Source organism: Aythya fuligula, chromosome 3 (genome assembly GCF_009819795.1).
Source record: "Aythya fuligula isolate bAytFul2 chromosome 3, bAytFul2.pri, whole genome shotgun sequence".
NCBI lineage: Eukaryota > Metazoa > Chordata > Aves > Anseriformes > Anatidae > Aythya > Aythya fuligula.
Genome location: NC_045561.1, coordinates 99,964,690 through 99,978,769, shown reverse-complemented (window position 1 = coordinate 99,978,769; position 14,080 = coordinate 99,964,690). Strand labels below are relative to the sequence as shown.

The 14,080-nt window shown below is 42.4% G+C and overlaps 1 protein-coding gene across 11 annotated transcripts in view; it reads left to right on the top strand.

Annotated features, from left to right (window-relative positions):
* Positions 1-288: 288 nt before the first annotated feature.
* Positions 289-14,080, top strand: part of MYT1L (myelin transcription factor 1 like) — a 333,487-nt gene continuing 319,695 nt past the window's right edge. For 4 of the 11 annotated variants that reach the window (XM_032185543.1, XM_032185540.1, XM_032185542.1 and 1 more), the window contains exon 1: positions 9,024-9,208. The gene's annotated coding sequence lies outside the window, so the exon portion shown is untranslated. Of the gene's footprint in view, positions 314-2,430; positions 2,534-9,022; positions 9,209-9,276; positions 9,810-10,111; positions 10,131-14,080 lie in introns of those variants that run through there. The other 7 variants (XM_032185541.1, XM_032185539.1, XM_032185530.1 and 4 more) reach the window with 5 other exon arrangements.

Below are 14,080 nucleotides of genomic sequence, written 5' to 3'. Positions count from 1 at the left end.
CTCAGAAATACTTGCAAACACATCAAAGAACACAAGAGCTCTATTAATCTATCAATTAAACCACTTTGATTTTTCATGTCTGTTTTCCTATGTTCACATTCTTATCTTTTATGATATGAATTTTTAACCTTATAAAAATATCCCACATGAATTTCAGGCTTCCGTGTCACAGCGGTTTATATGGTAATCTCGGGGTGTCATCTTTTACCCTGCGGTGACTGCACATACCCTCGAGAGGTGTTCTCACTCACGCACTGCAGCCAGACTGTATGGCGAGCTCAGCCTGGCTCTCTTGGAGACAGGGAAATGCAAGGTACCATTTTTTTATTTTTTTTTTTAGCAGACTGTAAATGATTCCTATTCTTTGCTCCACAGAACATCCGATGTGGTGCCCAATCGGCTGAGAAAGCTGCACAGACGTCAGTGTCTGTGTGTGTGTGTGTGTGTGTGCGAGCGTGTGTCTGCACAGCCAACTGCAGCTGGAACCTCCATTAGAGCAGCCCTATTGATTTCTGGTTCACACTGCAGTAACAGGGCTGGAGCGTGCGGAAGGAGATTGGGGGCGGGGGGGGGGTGGGGGGGGGGGGGGGGTCTGGTTAGAGAGAGAGAAAAAGGCAGGGGAAAAAAATCCCAGGATGACTTAAAAACAGGAATTAATGGAAGGCACATCGGGTTGTCTGTGCATATATACAGCACATACATGGCTGTTTCCAGAGATGTGCCACTGCGCTGTTTCCTTAAGGAGAAAGAAAGAGGAGGAAGGGAGAGGGTGGAGGGGGGGGAGAGAAAAGAACAAAAACCAGTCAGAGCAATCCCCGCACCTCAAATAACAACAGTCTGCCGAGGTTTCAGATCCAGTGCATGTTCGATGTTTTCTTGCTGCTATGCTTTGCACACCGAAGCTGTCTGCAAAATGTTTCTGTTTCATTGAAGGACTGCAGGATGCCCGCTTTAAATTGCTCTTTCTCTGTGCACCCTGTTATCTGCGGGAGGTGGCTGGGGGTTAGAAATTCTACTCGGAGTCTGTCAAATGTAGTGCACAGAGAGCTCCAGGAAGTTGCTCTGCATTTACTGACAGTCATTTTCTCGTGATGCATAATGCACAAGGTGCCATTGCAAGCTGAGGTGTAAAAACAGGGAAAAATGATGTTTATGGTAGTGACTGAGCTTTCCTCTTCCTCTGAGGTTTCTTTCCCAGCTAATATCTGGGAATAATTTATAGCTGCATGTTAATATGTTGTCTTCGTATTTCAGCACATCTGCGAAGAAAATCCCTGCAAAGAGTGTCTTTTCACAATCGCTGTATGTCATTCTGGCAAACTATAACTGCGAGCAGTACACTATTAAGGGGGGAAAACCCCCCAGCACTGTTATCTGGTTAGGGAGTGGGGGCAGGGGCGACGGTAATACCTTTAAAAAAACGAAAAGCGGTAAGCCATTATTAGCAAAAGCTATATTGAGCATGCTTGCCAGACAGGCAGTGCAGCTCAGCTCTAGTTCCGCCCAGACATGTGCCTTGCCATTTTCATTTTAATCAGTCTGCTCAGGATGGCTGCTGATTCATTTTGCGGGATGGCCCCCTGGGAGCCAAGGTGGAAGCCTGAGGCGAGCTGCTATTGCATCAATGCAGCACTCCAGATCAGACACAGGGAGGGGAGACAAGGCTTCGGCAGCAGATCACGTTCAAAATACCAGCCTTGCTATTAAAAAAAAAAAAAAAAAAAGGAAAAAAAAAAAGAAGAAAAAAAAAAAAAACACTCCCCAGACAAATAAAACCTCCATTGGAATAATAAAAATAAAAGAAGGAAAAACCCCAAACACCATCCCGTCCACCTCCCGCACCATCTTCTCCCCCCCCCCCCCCCCCCCCCCAACAAATAATTAAATAAAACACAATTAGCAGAGAAAAATCTCTTCTGCTCCTTCCTTCCCCTCGCACCCTGGAATCACTGGAGCTACCATTTCTTTTCACAACTCCTCGTTTAAAAAGAAAAAGAACGCTCTCTATTTCTCTATTTACCTGATAACTAGCTGGGGGTGGGATACCTGATTTAGCTGGAGACTTTGATTTGTGGGATTGACAACCTTATTATGCAGTGAGCTTATTATTGATATTATTCTGCTCTCGGTTGCCATGACCACCTTGTGAGAGACATTCAATTTTCTCTCTTCCATCATCATTATCTATGAGGCCATCTGTTGTGGAAAATGAATTCAGCCTCATTTGCATGACTGATAAGCAAATTTTTTTTTATCTATTTAACAGAAGGTCATATGCCGGGGATTTGGAGCTGGTGAAAAAAAAAAAGTGGAGGAAAAAAAAGGCATCTCGAGAGGATGAGTGGGAGTGCGTGCATTAGAGGATGTATGTGGAAGTAAAACAGATCCCTCAGGCCTGCTAGCCTATCCTACTGCATTTGTCATTCCTGCCAGGGCGACATTTTTTTCCCCCTAAGCTTCTGCACACTAAAGAGAGTGAGAGCTTTTTCCCTGCAGTCTTCTTGAAGCCCCCTGATTTTTTTACTCAGTGTTGGTGGGTGTATTTTAATATATATATTTTTTTTGAATTCCCTGGAACATGGGGTATCTTTTCAGTGTTCAATGAAGAAAAAAGCAGCCTTTTCTGGGTCTCTGTGGTATGCTTCTTACTCCTCATCCTTTCAAAGTTGTAGTAAGCCAGGGTGTTTCTTAGCCATGCTGAAATGTCTTTCTTATGTTTAACTTGTAAATGGTTAATGGTGCAGGTGTGGGATGTGTTTTATGTAGGGTGGGGGTTGATTCTTGTAGCTAACTGGAAAGATTATTGTGATTTTTGCAGTCGTTCTGTAGCTTGTACTTAAATGTCCATTGTTTGCTCTTTTCAAGTTCTTCTGACAATACTGCTGTGCAGACAAAATTATATTGGGCTGTAGAATAGCTTAAAAAAATCCTAAAGTGAGTGTTTACAATATGAACGCATAATGTTGCATGCATTAAGCATGTTGTTGTTTATATAAACTTGCTGCATGTTGGACGGTACTTGTTTGATATGGAGAACCTGAGACAAAAACTTCACAGATTGGAAAGCTCAAATCTCCTAACAGCCAAATACAATTAAATAAAAGATTATTAGACACTATGTTTTTACACTAAAACAACATTTGAAAACAGTGGATTTATACTTCAAAGGAGAACACTCGTACAAGAGTAGCATTTTTAAAGAACACTATTTTAAATGTCTTGTATCTGTAAGAGTTTTTCCTTTTCATAAAGAGAATCAGCTCTGTAAATAAGGGATGGTTAATTCAGTTAACCCTCTGAGAATATCATAGTCTATACTTCAATTTTAAAATAGCTCAGATAAGTATGACCGTAGTCCATGTAAATTTAGTTTGAATTTGCTAATAGTATTAATTTAGTTCTAAATACTAACTGAAGAGTATAACAGAAAATGAATTATATTAGTTAGTAAAAAAGAATTACTTATTATCCTCTTATAGATGAGATGTTACACAGGTTTGCTTCATTTGTCACTAAAAAAGATTAAACTTAATGGAACAGAAGCATGCCATTGCTTTCTGTGTACTGAACAAGCTACACAGCTTCATGTAGCCAAAAAGAGGTTTAAATATATACACGTTTATTTGTTTTCTGCAGAACTAATGTGTGCATAACTAGAGTTTTTACATGATAAGTGTTTTGCATGGTTGACAATGCTCCTTTTAAAGATAGGAAATGAGATACACTTTTTTTTTTTATTATTGCAAATAAATGCATTTGGGTTTTATTTACAATCTCTTTACATAATTCTCTTAAAAAAATTGAATCTTTTTCATATTTCGTACTTACAACAGAGAAATGGTTGTGGGTGCTGAATTTCAGGTGGAAAGAAGTTTCACTTTTATTGAGGTCAGAAAGAGACCAAGTGTCTGACTTGCCTACCATAAGTAACTTATTCTAAATTGCTTGATTAAAAAGACATTTTTTTTTCTTTTAGAAAATGCTCTGCAACAGACCTAGCATTAACCTGTCATGATAATCTCTAGCTGATAGTTGTTTAAAGGATACTTTTTTTTTTTTTTTTTTTTTTTTTTTTTTTATCTTATCCCTCTGATTTCAGACAGAGTATCTTTCTTGCAGATTTTTTAAAAGTAATAACATTTAATACTGCTTTTGGCATCAGCCATATTTATCATGCCTGTTGGAGTTTGCAGTGGAAGTTGGATTACAAAACTAATTTCACACTCAAAGTTCAGCACAGTGCAGCTCTGGTGGTTGGGGTGGATTGTTTGAAATGGTACTAGTTTCCTCAATGGACTTCAGCTGGAAGTAATAGGACACTGTGTATTAGCAGGCTGCCTTCTAGCATGCAAAGGTTGAGGTCTTCGTCTTCTCCCCTCCTCCCCCCTTCACTTGGATTGTTAGCATCTCCCAAAGCCTTGCGACTAAAAAACCGGCAAACTTCTGAAAAAAAAAAAAAAAAAAAAGGAAAGCCTAACAGATAACACAGCCAGTTCTCTCCCCTTGCCCCCCAAAAGTTAATTACCAAGCTTGGTTGGATTCCTCCCCGCCACCCTGACATTTGACTGCCGCTAATTCACTGATTAATCTCATTAATGTGATTAGAGCGGGATTTGGAGCTGGCTGCCATTGTTCTGCGGGCAGTGCTGCTCGCTCGCCACCTCCTCCCGTTTGGCCGCGGTGTTTCCCGGGCGCCCCCCGCTCGGTTCAGCACCGGGAGCTGTCCGCCGCCATCGCCCCGGCCGGCCGCCGCTTGCCGGGCAGCCGGGGGGCGGCTCCGGGGCCCCCTAACCGGGCGGGGTGAACATGGCTCTGCTTTCCAGTCTTTGTTTTCTCTCTCTCTCTCTCTCTCTCTTTTTTTTTTTTTTTTTTTAATTATTTATTTATTTTTCTTTCTCAGACATATCCACGGGCAGCGTAGTTGAAATGCTACTCCCTTGCAGCCATGCAATTTAACTCTCAAAACGTGAGGGACACTACAGCTTGTTGCCATATTTAGCCCCACTTATTATTATTATAAAAAAAAAAAAAAAAAAAAAAAAAAAAAAAAGTGCTCGGTTAGCTAAATCCTTTCTCTTCTTTTGGCACAAGTAAACAATGCGTCTAGCTTACCACCTCAAAACTACATTTGCCCTCACCAGCACTGTTGTGCCTGAGGTCTTTCCTCTGTCTGCACTGCAAATTTTTTCTAGAGTTGGAAAATAGTAAGCATTTTATTGATCAAAACTTGATCTGGGAGATCTTTTTAAGGTTTCGTTATACATATAAATGACTTTTGCAGTCTTCAGTTGCAGCAGTATTTAATATTCAAGTTTGTAGGTTAGACAGTTTTAAATCAGAATAGGAATAACTTCTTAAAAGTAAGGCACTTTACACAGCATTAGGGCATGATCTGCTCTGCCCTTTTTGGTATTTCGACTTTTATTATCTAGAAGTTACATTGTTATCATTTAATAACTGCCAACGGCACATGCGCAGTAACTTTTTCTTCTCCCCCCCCCCCCCCCCAATATCTTCTCTTTCATTTGTATTCTTTATGAGCATGACCCTGTACTGGAAACTGAAGCCACACATTAAACTCTATTGTATGAAGGATTTTCCAGGACATGCAGTGAACTCCTGCAAATCCCTGAATTAAGAACACTTTTCATGACAAAGTGTCTTGCTGAGGAAAAGGTGGGATCTATTAAAGAACACACTACATTTTAAAAGATTTAAGTATAGTTAATGTCAGTGAATCCTCTGCAGCCACTGAAATTTATGGATAAATAATACTTGCATCCAAAACTGACAAAGTGCATTAAAACTGAAAAAGGCTGTTGCTTGCTTTATTATACATTTGTCTTTCATGTAGTTTTTCAGTTACTGATACCATATTCTTAATAAGATTTCCTATTTCCTTTTCATTTCCCTTTCTTACCTTTTCTTTCTCAGCCCAAATCAAAAGCCTGGTGACTAAAGTATTGTCTCTTTAACTGCTTTACAGAGCTATACGTTTAAAGGATGTATAAAATAGGACTGTATAGGAACAGGTTTTAACAGTGACAGCCACAATATGCAGGCCAATTAAGGCTGCTCGTTAGCGGGTATATTCTTGTAATACTCCTGTCAAGCTGAAATTGTACTCCCTTATTGACAGTAGTGGGTTCGTCTGATGCTTGAATTATGCTTTCTGTGTTTGTCTAATGTTCCAAGTCTCGTTAGAAACTGCTACCAGTGAGAAAGTAAAAGAAAATGAAGGCTTTTCAAGCGTACTTTATGTGAAATTTGCTAACCTGGCTAACTTAACCTTCAGGAAAAATACTGTGCTCTCATTAACACTGCTTAAACATGACCTGCATCTCCTTTTCCCCATGGATAATGCGCGTTGACGAGACACAGGCTGGGGGAGGGAGAATCCATCCCACAACATTAAACCCATACTCTAACGTCTTATGGAGGATAATTAGGCCAATGAATCACCAGTCTCCCAAAATTATTTTTCACACTGATCTTTTTGCAAATGTTTCTAATTTATACATCCCCCCCCTCCCTTTAAGTCTCTATCACCAACACAAGGTTTATATACATTTTGCCCCATTTAAGGCAAGTATTGTTCTTGTCTTCAGAGAGACAAGCATCTGGCTATTTCTTTGTGTCATCCCGAGGGTGGACAATATTATGATTTATTTTTTTTTTTTCCCCAGCTAAATCACCTCAAAGCCATTTAAAAAGTTTGAAAACACCTGTCATGATATGCATGCCACACAGTCATCTTCACAATCCTATTAAGGCTAGCCAGCATGTAATATAAGGTAGTTTGCTCATGAGGGAGAAGACAAGCCTTGATTTTTGAAACAAGAATACAGTTATTCAAAGATTCTGCGGTAAATTGTATGTTAGTAAATAATAAGGTTCATCTTTAGGGGTACAGATACCCCTATACACATACAAAGGGGCCCTTCGACCACCAGGTGTGCACCTGCTTCTCAGCCTGCGTTGATACGGGTGAAATAGAACCAAATGACATGTACTCGCTAGAAACCAAACATGGTAGCTCCGTTTCCCCGGTACGACGAGGAGGCTTTTCTCCTTGCAGCCCTGCTCTGCGCAGCCTTTTCCGCTCTCCCTCCCCGCACCTGCGGCCCAGCCGGGCGCTGCTCCTGGGCTTCTGCGCCTCGGCCTCGGGGGAGTCCTGCGAGGACGGGGAGATGTAATCAGAGATGACAGAGAAAAATTAACAGGGAAAAAAAAAAAAAAAAAAAAAAAAAGGAGAGAGAAAAAAAAAAAAAAAAAACGAGGTGGAGATGGGGGGCGGGGGAAGGTACACGTAAGTCCTTTTTTTGCTTTCTGAGGGAAACACTGCGTTTTCCACGAAAAACGTGGAAGTCGTGAGGGCTCTGCTATTGTTAGTCCCTTCCCCAGCAGGTTGGCTCTCCTCTGATTCCCTTTGACAAACTTTCCCGAAAAAGCCCCTCTCCTGCCATCAGAGCGCAGCTCTGGGGCTGCTGTGATGGCTCGGGCTGTGAAGGGCCGGTGCGGTGGAGGCTGATCACTTCAGACTGCAGTGTGATTTCTGGCGAGGCTAGATGGGAAGGGAATTGTAACCTCTGTAGTAACCGACATGTCTGGCCTCCACACGTCAGGCAGCGGGCTCGGGCTCGGCAGGGATTACCTCCGAGGGCTGCCCGAGGGTGTTCCTGGTGACTGGCGGGGCAGTCCCCCCCGCCTCAGCCGCGGCCAGCGGGGCTGTGCCCGCGGTGCCCTTGCAGCGGCGGGGCTGCCCACACCGAGCGCCCCCGCGCAGGACGAGCCGTGGCGGGGAGGGATGGAGGGAGGGTTGAGAGAGGGAGGGAGGGATGGAGAAAGGGAGGGATGGAGGGAGGGAGGAAGCGCTGCAGGGAGGAGGGGGCTGCAGCAGCACAATGGCAGTAAGGAGGGCAACGACACCGGCAGGCGCGCGTGTGTGTGCGGGGAGGGGGGCGACAGAGGGGTGGGGGCACATGTGTGTGTGTGCTTGCGCTGCCCAGGGCCCTTCCCGGGAGTCAGGCAGCCGGCCCGCAAGGATGGATGCTGAGGGCAGTAGCGCAGGGGGCTCCCCGGAGGGAGGCATCGCGCTGCCCGGGGTAGACAGCGGGCACGGCTCCGCGGGGGCTCCGAGCATCCCCCTTCCTTCCTCCCCCCCTCCCCCCGCTCCCTTCCTCCCCTCCCTGCCGCCGTGCCAACCCGTGGGGGTGCCGCTGCCCCCGCCTAGAGCTCACAGCCTCTCACGCTTCTACCGAAATGACATTTCGGGGACGGGGTTAAAAAAGAAGAGGCGAGCCGCTGGCGAGCCGCTCCCGTCGAAGGGGGATCCGGCTGCCCGGGGGCGGGCGCACAGCGGCGGGCAGCCCCCGCAGCGGCGCTGCGAGGCAGTGAGGTGCCTCTCTCCCCCCGCTTATTGTCTGCGGGACACGGCCCCGGCATTTGGGAACACCGGCCGCGGCTAAGCGGAGGCAACATGATCCGCAAAATTCACGTCAAATTGCTGGGGGGGGGGGGGGGGGGGGGGAGGGAAGGAAGCGCTGCGGAGAAGTACGCAAAAATCTGGCCCTTTTTGTGTGCGAGCCCTTGTTTACGTTTGGTCTGTTGATCACCCAAAGTTTAGCTTGCGCAAGTTGCTAATGGTGGAAGGCTAATCTTGTCATCTGGGGACAGTTCACTTCTTTTGTTTCAAAAGGCAGAACATGGGGTGAGCAGGTAAAATAAGCGAGGCTCTCAGCGATCCGGCTGAATTAACTCTTGTGAACCCTGGAGAGGCACCCCAGAGGCAAGGCAATGCCTATTTTAAGTCCTTATTTTCTGTCAAAGATACAGACGGAGGCCGAATGATTTCGGGGGGGCGGGGGGGGGGGGGGGGAAGGGTGATGAGGCGCGGGGGGGGGAACCGTTCCATAGCGGAGACACCATTTTACGCCGGCAGCAGCGCCAGGGCTATATTTTTAGCTTTGCCCCCTCCCCGGCGAGGCGGAGAGCGGCTGGAGGTCGGGCCCGCCGGGGAGCCCGGCTTGGGGTGGCACGAGGTGGAGTGGGGGGGGGCGCAGAGACCGTCCCCGACCCCGACTCCATCCCTGCCCGCCTCCCGCCGGGGGCTGGGCGTGCGCGGCCGCGGCGCGCAACTCGGGGCGCGCATCGGGAGCGGGAAGATGGATGCGCGGCGCGCTGCCTAGAGGATGCGGGCGGAGGCAGGGTAAGTCGGCGATCCGCTGCCGAGGCCGTTCTGCCGCAGGGATGTGGTCTCTAAGGGAAGCGGTGCTCGCTGCCTGCCGCGCTGCCCCGGCTTCTTCCAGCCCTCCGCCGCCGCTCTGCTGTTCTTAAATGGAGGTTCCAGCTGATCCAGCAGGCGCAGAGCCGCACGCGTGCCCCTCTTTTCGGCGCTCGGTGGTGGCAACTTATTAATTTCTTGCCTTCGACTTCAGGCCCGTCGGTTTCCTGTCTGAAGGCATTATTACTTTTGTCCATGTGGCAAAATAATTAGCATACAGATGAGAAGGGATCCTGCCTCTGAGCCTCAGTTGCAGGAGAAGATGTGCAGTGGAAAGTTGATTGGATGAATGGAGAACAAATGGTGGGCGTTCAAAAGCATTAGGAGAGTTTTGTTGTCGTCGAGCAGGTTTGTCAGTTTTCTGGGTGAATCTCGTAAGATGGAAGGCAGGGTGGCTGGTGCTGAGACGACTGCTTGACACACTGTGGCCTACTTGAAGGTGTACGTTTGGACTGCATGCGTAGCTAATTCATTTGGACTACTTTGTTTTGCAATTCTACGGCTTTCTCTTTGCAATTCCCTCAAGGTAAATATGTCCTTTTGTCACTGTTGTTGCTTGTAGGGCACTTTGTTGTTGTTCACAAAGTGATGGAAAGTTCAACTCTTTGGGCAGTTAAGAAAAGAATAGACGGGTTTTGTACTTCTCCCACCACAGCTCCTCAACACGTCCTCCTGTGCATAGAGCTGGAGGAAGCTGAGCAGCTCAGGGCCCGATCCTGCTCTCACTGAAGTCTGCGGGGAGTTTGACATTGCTTCCAGCGAAAGCAGGATCGAGCCTTCAGTGGTTGTTGTTTTAAGAATGACTGCTGGAAATTTCAGAATTCTGCTTCCTATTTTCCAGAACAATGTGGGTAGACCTGTAAAATTAACAGCTACTGTTTCAATGAAAACCCTTATGTGATTAGTTTTGGTTGGTGTGCTATGTATTTTCGTGGCTGAAAAGGGGGGAAAAATGCTTATTTAACACAAACTCACTAGTAATTCTAAAAACTGAAGTTATATATATGTGTCCTTATGAAGGCTTCCTTATTGAAAGGAGAAAACAAAAGAATATAAACAAGCTATATTTGAAATACATATATTTTGCCAGATGATAACACTGAGTCAGACTGGAATCCCACTTCTCGAACAGAGCATCCATTGATAGGCATTTCTTATATAATTCATATGCTGTATATAAAATATGGGGTGCTTTAACATTTAGAAAAATTTGCTTTTTTCTGTATAGTCATTAAGGAATATTTTTACCCAATTTTAATGATTCTTAATCTCCTTTAAAATGGTGATTTTCATTTTAACTGACCTAATTTTGAAACTGCAGTTAAGGTTGGGGTTAAGTAGAAATGATTATCCTTTTATTGTCTTTATGTAGGTTTTTTGACTATTTTAGAAAAGTCTGATTGCCTCTCATTCTAGAGTTGTGGGGTTTTTGTACCTTTAATTATGTTGTTTTGGAGAACAACAGTATATAGCTCCAAACAATATTTCATTTTTACCTCTATTTACCTCTCTTCTCCTGTTTATTTATTTATTTATTTATTTTTATTTTATTTATTCAACATTTCAGATTCGCATAAGAGTTTATTTTCAAAAATTCGCAAACAGATAAAAGTCTTTGTCATGTCACTCTGCAAACAACAACAACAAAAAATCTTGGAATAAGCCGTTAACCCTTTGTAGACAGTTAGCAGGTACTTCTGATTTCTCAAGGTTCTTCAAGTTTGTAATGATAAGGTTAAACTTGGTTGTTGTGATGTTGTCTGGTGAATGTATATGGATATACTTGTTTGCAATATGTCACATTTAAAAACAATTTAGGTGGCAACATAACATTCCTAACATTAGAAATACAGAGTGATGTGAGACTATACAATAAAGTAGATTTTTTCCTGGGGTGGGGGGAGAAGTAATGACTTAAAAAAAAAATTACAGGGATTTGTCAAGTGAAACAAAGAGAATAGTAAATGGTCACAGTGAGTGAATACAGAATTCAGCACATTTTAAACAAACCAGAGTAAGATTCAATTTTGCATGTATTTTGCAGTCTGAACTTTCTGGAGACCTAATTTATTTATTTTTTTATTATAATTTTTTCCCACCCCATTATTTCAACCAACAAGGGCAATAGTTAAATATTAAATATTTGAAATGGTTTCTTTGTTTTAGATTTAAATACCCACTTATATACCCACATTTTTAAAAAAAGACATTGGTTTTATCATAGTAATTCTTAGTTCAAAGTATGACTGTTGTTTTAGTCTACAGTCTTGTATCTTACATATTATAGAATTGTGTGTGTTTGGAGACAAAGACAATTAAGAAAGAAGAGGACCTAATTCAGTGTATTCAAAGGTGTATTATTTCTCCAGATTTGTTAAGGACCATTTCTGAAGGTCTTTCATTTTCTTTTATTTTTTTGTTAATTTTTTATGTTGAGATGATGAGTAAGATATGCAAAGACTATTTTGATTGCACATAAATGCAAATGGTTATATGAGGATTTATTAGCTAGGCATAGAAACTTTGCCATATGAATGTTAAAAAAATGTACTGTTTTGAAAACTGTTCTTCTGTATAAGTCAGGCTTTATGTAGACTTGAAAAGAATGAAAATATAATTCACATCCATCAGCATTTCCATGGGAAATCAGCATGGGCATTTCATTTTAAAATGAATAGTACAAGCTCATTTATAAAACAAAGTTCTCTGCAATAAAACCTATTTCTTGATAAACTCTGAGCACAGTAATTGTTTTATTGAGAGATTCAGTGGTGGAAAAGTATTTTGATATTTAATACATATGCAATACTGAAATCTATCCTTATGGAAATACTGAATTTAATATTGCCTGAACTTGATAGATGTTTACATCATGTTGATCAACTTTCAATAAAGACATGAAGTTTTTGATAGTATAGTACAAGAAAACTTTATGGCTGTACATTACTTAGTGACCTTTTCTTTCTCATAATAGGAGTCATTAACAATTCTAATAAGATTATCAATAATGGTTTAAACAGAAATGCAGTCAGATTTCTATGAAATTAAAATGGGTGCAGACAAAATAGCATTATCTCCATACACCCTAGATTAAAAAGTCACAAGGAGAACAAATCAAAGCTTTTGTAGGCTGTTGACAAAGATTATCTCTTTAGAATCCTTCACAGTATTAATTAATTAATTAATTAATTAATTATTAGAACCACTCTGACTATTTTAATCATAGAGGAAAAAGGCAAAAAATGTGATGAAACTGAAATGAAGGGGGAATGTCTTGTGTTGGGAGGGGGAGTAGGGTATGGAGACAGACAGACAAAAAGCACAGCAAGATTTTTGATCCTTTAAAAGGGATAATACTTTTAGTCAGGAAAACCGTAAACATTATTAGATTAAAATATGATCTCAGATCAGATTTGCAGTATACATACTAGTTCAATATGTTTGCATTGAAGATGCAGATGTGGAACACAGTCACTAAGTAACAGAACTAGCCAACTTGGTTGTGAAAATAATCAAGGCTGCAGGGCACCCCATAGAGATCCATCAAATCAGGTCTGGTATAGAACTGTCTGGTAGGTTGAAAACATTAAGAAATCAATGCTGTGTCTGCCAGCAGACCCTTTGGTTTGCTGAAACTCCCACCTGCCTAATGTATCTGGGCAATTGGTTTCAGAAACCAGTTTCCTTCAGGATATGTTTTCTGTATCTTGAGGGTCCAGCATAAGCAAATTGATTATAGCTCTGCACCAGGCAAACTCATAAATATCTGTAAGCTCACAGATTTTCAGCATAACTAGTACTGAGGTCTCCTATTTTGTGAAGTATTAAAAGTGTACATCTCTCATACCTCTTGTCAGCATGACATTTTTTAATCAGGAAGTTGATTAAAAAGGACATGGTATACTACGAATGTATGTTCATTTGGCATAACTTCATCTGCTTCAGTCTGAATCTGGCAAGTGCTGTCTGTCACTAGTTGCAGTGGTGAAAAGAATCAGTATAAAGTAGCATTGTTCATTTTTATGTTTGTTTGTTGTTGTTTTTTTGTTTGTTTGTTTTTAATTATTTTCATGAGAGATTTTAAGAAGGCCACTGTTTTGTTCATACTTTACATGAGCCTGATTCTGACCCCAATGGAAAGACAGCAATGAGCTTTGGATCAGGCCTGAAATATCTTTTTATAGAGTAGTAGGCCAAACATATTTCTCATGCAGCTCCAGAAAAATCACAAGAAAATATCTCCTCTTTGTCTCATATTTTTCTAATTAATAAGTTTATTTACCATTCAAACCATTCAAAAGAGACTTTAGGCTGGTCAATGGGTCGCTTATTTTTTCTAATCTAGTGATGTTTCACACACACAGGTAGAAATGGTGATACTAGAAAGGTGTAATGCCACAGGTATTTATTTCACATATAAATAGCTTGTTTTATTTTTCCAAGGGAAATTCCTTTTTGTCCTCTTGTCTCTAGCCAGTACTAGAGGATATTACCAAGGGAATAAAATTTTATGCCTAATTTTAGTGTACCCCTGCCTAATGTGGTGTGAATAAGTACCATGTTACAGCATTTAACCCAGTCCATCTTTGTCACTTCCTGAACAGTTCCTCTGTTCAGGTAAAATAGCCAAAATGCAGGAAGAGAAGATATCTAAGATTTGCTATGTGGGTAAGCTTTAGAGAGTGATTGTTCTTTCTGTTGGAGTAGATGTGCCAGCATCAGCAGCAGGGACATTCTATTGAGTAAGGATCAGGAAATACCTTTGGAAGGGGTTCCCCAAGCCTCTTGTGATAAAGC